The following is a 6,000-nucleotide window of genomic DNA, read 5'->3' as shown; positions in this document are numbered from 1 at the left end:
CTCAACCCCAGGGCGGCAGTAAGGTCAGCCCAAAGCGGCAGGAGGGAACCCGCGGAGGTGAACCTTCCCTGAACGCGGAGGTGGCAGGTTTTTTGCAAGTGATTCCTCGAACCGCCAAGCCCGAGCCTTTTTGTGTGCGTGATAGAAGCCAGGGCAACGTCGCCTAGATAACCCCCCAAACAAAGGCACGACAAGATAAGTGCTTCCGCGGGAGTAAAGGTCGTTCTGTCGGAGAAAGTTCCAAACCTACGCAGACCCTCGATTCTTTGTACCTTCTTTCAAACCCGTTTTCAAAGCAAAGCAAAACAAAAACAAAGACCATCATCTTCATATTGGACTCCACAGTTTGCCTGCATCCCATTTAAGGACTGGCAGCTACCCGGCATTTGCCCTAAAAGACCCCAGGTTGTAAGGACGCCACCGCTGGGAGACCTCTCTCGACAGCCCCCCTATGCAGTTGGGCTAGGAATTTCTACAGAAGGCACATTCTCCATTCCAGATGTATACTCTTTCTGGGCATTAACTGCAATTTCACGAGTTCTTTTTTTCTCTTTCAAACAGAATGCAAAGCAGTATAGCAACATAGGAAAATATCCCCCTAAGTCAGGAGGCAAACTCATTCTGGAATTGATGGGCAGTTTGTATTTTCACGAACCTCTTTCCCGGCAGAACATCAACACCTCCCCCTTCCACCACCCCCACCCCATCTGGTCTGCCTCTCTCCGCCCCCCAGTTGTTGTCGAAGTCTGGGGGTTGGGGCTGGACCCCCTGATTGCGTAAGAGCGAAAGAGCGAAGGCGCAATCTGGCTGCGTGGAGAGTCAGAGCGCACGGAGTTCGAGAGAAACTTTTATTTTGAAGAGGCCAAAGAAGGGGGGGGGGCGCTTCATTTCCTGACAGCTATTTACTTAGAGCAAATGATTAGTTTTAGAAGGATGGACTATAACATTGAATCAATTACAAAACGCGGTTTTTGAGCCCATTACAGTTGGAGCTAGAGGGAGAAAAACAGGAGGGGACTACGGGAGAGGACTGCAAGCCGTGGACATACTTTTTACTCCATATGTAGGATTTTCATTACGCATTGACATAGGAGGAGAAGGTAAGAAAGGAGAAAAAAAATGATTTTTGTTTCTAAGAGAAGTACTTGATCAGGCCCTTTGGGCTAGCAGTGAAGTAACTTCACTCAAACTTTAGGCGATGAGGAAAAAAAAAAAATGGAGTTGAATTCCAACTGTGTGTCCAGAGTCATTTATTTTGAATAAACTTTACTTGGAGGAAAGATAACCATAGAGTTCGAAAGTCTAGGGATTTAAAAAAAAAAAAAAACACATTTTCCAGACCTATTTTTAAAAAGCAGTGTTTTTCTAACAACTCTACAGTCTCCCAAAGAAATTGTTTAGGCTTACATTTTTGAGGTTTCTTTTGGGGCTGGGGGGTGGTATCCGTGTATACCGGGACGAGCACCAAGTAATGCTGGGAGCGGGGGCAGAGGTGTTTGCCCTCTTCTTGGCAGTAGGTCCTGGAAGGCGACAGGTTTTTAATGAGTATTTTCATTCCTCGCCCGCGGTTTGGCGGGACAGCGCTGCAGCGGGTGGTGTGGAGCGCGGCAGGAGGACTGGGGGAGGTGGGGGGAGAAGAGCGTCGAGTGGGGCGCGTAAGGGGTTGCGAGGAGGGGAGGCGTGAAGGGCCCGCAGGAGAGGGCCGGACCTTGGGTGGCAGCCGGGGGCACATGGCGCCGGCCGAGGGCGCGTAATTACTGGACGGCGCAGCGCCGGGTGCGAGCCGGGGCCAGACTCAGCACAACCGTGGCGGCTGCGAGAGGAGTAGAGGGGGCGCGGACGTGGGCGAGGGTTTGGGAGACTCCCCAGCTGTTTGCAGGATCGGTGAAGTGAGAAGGAGAGAGGGCGCTAGCCCCGCAGTGCGCTGGCGTTGCGCGCCCTAGCGCGGGGGCGAAGGCGGCGCGGGCGGGCGGGCGGGCAGACGGTCTGGAGTAATGACAAACACATTTGGCCCCGAGTGAAGAAGTCGTCGTCGCCTCGCATTCCAGCAAGTGGGATTTGAGGAATTTAGAACGGCGCTCCAAGGGGCCCTCCTTGAGCGCTGTGGTCCCCACCCCCACTCGTCTCTGCGCGCCCCCTTTCCTCGGTGGAATCATTTTTGCAAAGCCCGGGGCTCTGCTGCTGCCCAGTCCCAGCCACAGGAAGGAAAAAAGGAAGATTGCCAGAGAAGTGCAGAACTTCTGGGGAAGTTAGGGACGACTTGGAAGGGAGAGATTTGGTTCCCAGGTAAGAGAAAGATCGTACGGGAACCGCCCTCGCCACCTCTCTCCAGGCACCTGAGCTCTGGACCCCCCTCGCGGGTCCCTTGCCTCGCGGGGATGCGTGGCACTCGCCGCCTGCACTCGCCCTGCGCTGCTTCATCCTCTCCAGTGCCTGTGTCTATTCCAGTCCTTGCGCCGGCCTCCTTGCCAGCCTCGGAGCCGGCTCCTCGCGCCCCTCCCTCCTCCTCCGTCTGTCCCCTTGGAAATCGGCTTTTACTTGTGAGACTAACTTCCCCCGGCAGCGCCGGGGGAACGGGCGGCATACATTTAGCTCGGAAACACCTGGGATCAGCGGTTCTGTTCGAAAAGGGTCGCAGCCAGCTCAGAGCAAGAGGGACCCGAGCACGGCTGCCCTAGGGGCGAGAAACCGGGTTGCCTGGCCAGGTGTGCGGGGAGCTGCCAGTGCTCTGGCCAGGCGTCTCCGACGGGAAGCAGTGCTGGGCTGCCTGAATGTCGGCTGTGCGTCTTTCCAGCAGCCGGAGCGCCCGTCCCTCTCTTTGCTTCCTTAGCCCTGCTAAGACCTCAGGATTTCCGAAGGCTTGCCTGGAAGAACGTGCCACTCACGCCATCTCTCAGGGTGAGAGGCAAACCCGGGCTGGAGAGGGAGCGTGGATGGCCTTTATCAGGTCCGGACTGCCCAGAGCCCGGCCCAGCTGCCTGGAAAAGCCCTGGGCTGTGCCGTGTGGGAAATGGCTTTTTGGCTCCGCAGCCGAATTGCTCAACGTTTTGGACCGACTCGTCTCGCCGCAGTCGCTCCCAACCAGAACTAGGCAGCTTTTTAGAGCAGAGTGACATCGGGCAAACGGGGGAGACAATCGGCCGCACCGCTCTAGGGACTAACCCCCCCCCCCCCCCCCGGAGCCCAGCGGGCGTCTGGGCAGCTGGAGGGGAGAGGTACTGCGGGTTTGCGCACTTCATCCGCAGTCGTGCTGGCTCGGGTTTTAACATCCCTCACCTTTACCCGCATCTGCCCCACTAGGATCCTAGCGCTGCGGCTTTGTGTCCCTTCCCTGTTGTTTTCCTTTGCTCTTGGTTTCCTTCTTGCCACAATCCCATGATAAAGGGGGCCCTTCCACCGCTCCCGGACAGGCTAGGGCCCGTCCATCGTCGCTTTGACACCCTGGCTAGTCCTTGCTTCGAGGCTCTTGCACAGTCTCGCGTTTGGTTTGACCCAAATGTAGCTTGGGTGAGTCCCCAGAGCGGGTATGGGGGTGGGAGTGGGGGGCTGAGAGAGGAGGTAGAGGCGGGAGGCACCGGGAAGGAGCGGGGAGCTGACCCTCGGCCCTTGCGCCAGTCCTTAGGTGGACCGAGAGGGACTCGAAGCAGAACGCTGGCTCCCGGCCCCAGGTCTGCTTTCCTCCCGGGGCGCGGACTGGGGAGGGGAACAGGGGGAGGGGCATCGGGCCGGGCTTTCCAGCTGCAAACGCGTCTGGCGCCGAGGCGGGCCCGTTTTGTGCCTCCTGGGGACCGGCCGTGGGCGGCGCGCAGCGCCTGGACGCGTCCTGCGGACGTGGTGGCCAGCGCCTTCCTGCAGACTCCAGCGGGTGGGACTCCCTCTGGCCTCCGGGGAGCTGCGACAGGGTTACATGTTGCTGATGGACGAGTGGCAATTCTGGGGGAAAAGCTAAAAGCTCGGTGACTGAAAGGTGGGGCTCTCAACGTCCCTTGAATCTGGCTTCAAGGGGCCCACGCACAGCATCAGTCGTCGGGGTGTGAGGGGGGAGGTCCCGCGCGGGATGCAAGCTTTGGGCAAATTGCTTTGCCCCATTGCGCTCTAGTCCAGGCTCTGCCGGTCCATGTCTTTTGCTGAAGTGGCTCTGCGGCATTTCCTTTTGTTTTAAACTGAACAGTAAGCCAGGAATCGGCTCGAAAAATAGATTGGAGTAGCTAAAGAGGACCTTAGACTTGGGGCGCTCCCTCCCAGCCAACCGCAGTCTTCCCTTTCCCCTAGAAAGGGAAGCGAGGGGCGCAGGCGGGCGCGAGTGTGTGCTGGGCAGCGGGGACAGAGGCGACCATCGGGCAGGGGGGCGCAGGGGAAGCTGGGTTCTTGAAAGACGAGGGGTCGCAGTTTCAGCGCACCGCGGCCTTCTCCGAGAGCAGCTGCCCGCGGCCGTGCCGCTTTTGGGCCCATAGGAGGCGCTGGCGCGCGACTGTAACCCTAAACCCCCCGGCCCCTCTCTCTCCACCCCGCCCGGCCCCTCTCCCTCCACCCCGACCGGCCCCCTCTCAGGTCTCAGCCGAAAACAATGCAAACGCCTAGCGTCGTGCCTAGGGCGCCGAGGCCGCTGCAGCTCTGAGGCCAGGAGCGCGACCGACAGGGACGCTAAACTCCGAGCGGGCGGTCGTCGCCACCAGCTCCGGGGCGACAGAGCGGCCCAGGGCGTGGGGGCGGCGGGAGGAGGAGCTGCGGGCGCCAGTTGTGGGGGCGGAGGGGCAGGAGGCTGGACGGTGCGGAACGTCCGCCGAAGGTGGTGGAGCTGCGGGGCAGGCTGCGCTGTCCGGGGACCGCGAGCCGGAGCCGCCGGCGGGCGGGCGGCCGAGCGGCCGAGCCGGGTAAGGTTCTCGGGGCTGCTGCGCCCTCTAGCGGTCTTCCGGAGCGCGCGCCGTCCCGCTCTCCGCCAGCCTCGCGCGCTCCGCGCCGCGGCAGCGTCGGAGTTTCAGCGCTGAGCCCGAGGGCCGCGGGCCGACTGACCTTGTCACCCTTCCCGCTGCCGGGGGCCTCGGATAGACGCCTGCAACACGGTGGGGGCTCGGGAGGCTCGGGGTGGGGGGAGACTCAGGAGGGGCGGGAGGGGGCAGGGGGCAGGGTTTGGGGATAGGCTGGGGGCGTCGTAATGAATTAAGCGTGGGACAAGCGGAGGGAATGGAGGGGGTAGCGTTCCGGGCGCTGTTAGGGGGTAGCCGCCGACTTTTGTTTTGAGGCCCCTCGCAAGGTCCGCTGCCGCGCGGGCGGCCCCTGGCTGTTTGTTTGTCTTACAACTCTGCGCTATTGAGCCACGGGAACAGTCGTTTCCAATCAGCCGAGGTTCCCGGCCGCGCGGCCGTCGCGGCCCCCGCCGGGCTGGTTTACGAGGGGTGACAATGGCCTGCGGACAAATCGGGCTGCGCGGCCCGGGCTACGGCGTCGCGGTCCCCACCCGGCGCGGCCCAGGTGGTGTCGCTTCTGCGGGTGGGTGCCATCCCCGGGGCGGGGACAGAGTGGGGGAAACAAAGCCCTGGATCACCCGAACTCCTCTCCAGTGGCTTCTCCTGCCGAACCCTCTGAACCTGTGCCGCCTGGGATGGCAGCGCTGTTTTCCGGGGCTCCCGAGGCCCCGCTGCCCCAGCGGATTCGTTCGCAGCGACGGTGCTGGTGCCTGTCCCTCACCGAATTTCTCCTGGGGCCCCGCGGACAGTTAAGCTTTTTCGGCCGCAGTTTCCCTATTCCTGTTTCTATTCTGTGGGCTCCGAACTGAGGTCACCACGAAACCTAAAAGTATAACCCAAGAAAGGAAGAGATTGGAAGTTAAGATTTGGTATATTTTAGCACAGAACTTGTAGCCGCATCTGTCTCCGTGGACCCCGGGACGCATGTCCTTGGACCAACACTGTCATCTGCTGGCCGCACTTGAGAACTGCAACGACCCTCTGCTGGGGGTGAGGGGCGGCGGGGGGAAATGGGCTTCGCGGAGATTCTAAG

At 60.6% G+C, this 6,000-nt stretch overlaps 1 protein-coding gene across 6 annotated transcripts in view; it reads left to right on the top strand.

Annotated features, from left to right (window-relative positions):
* The first annotated feature begins 766 nt into the window (after positions 1 to 766).
* The window catches only part of PDGFRA (platelet derived growth factor receptor alpha), a 51,613-nt gene continuing 46,379 nt past the window's right edge, over positions 767 to 6,000 (top strand). Inside the window, exon 1 of one of the 6 annotated variants that reach the window (XM_086705041.1) lies at positions 767 to 1,100. The gene's annotated coding sequence lies outside the window, so the exon portion shown is untranslated. Of the gene's footprint in view, positions 1,101 to 1,740; positions 2,287 to 2,874; positions 2,899 to 3,794; positions 3,968 to 4,736; positions 4,875 to 4,989; positions 5,064 to 6,000 lie in introns of those variants that run through there. The other 5 variants (XM_086705044.1, XM_086705047.1, XM_086705042.1 and 2 more) reach the window with 5 other exon arrangements.

Source organism: Puma concolor, chromosome B1, assembly GCF_028749965.1.
Source record: "Puma concolor isolate L17-30 chromosome B1, mPumCon1.1.hap2, whole genome shotgun sequence".
NCBI classification, from domain to species: Eukaryota; Metazoa; Chordata; class Mammalia; order Carnivora; family Felidae; genus Puma; species Puma concolor.
The sequence above is the reverse complement of the archived record's forward strand: the minus strand, read 5'-3'. Positions and strand labels throughout refer to the sequence as shown.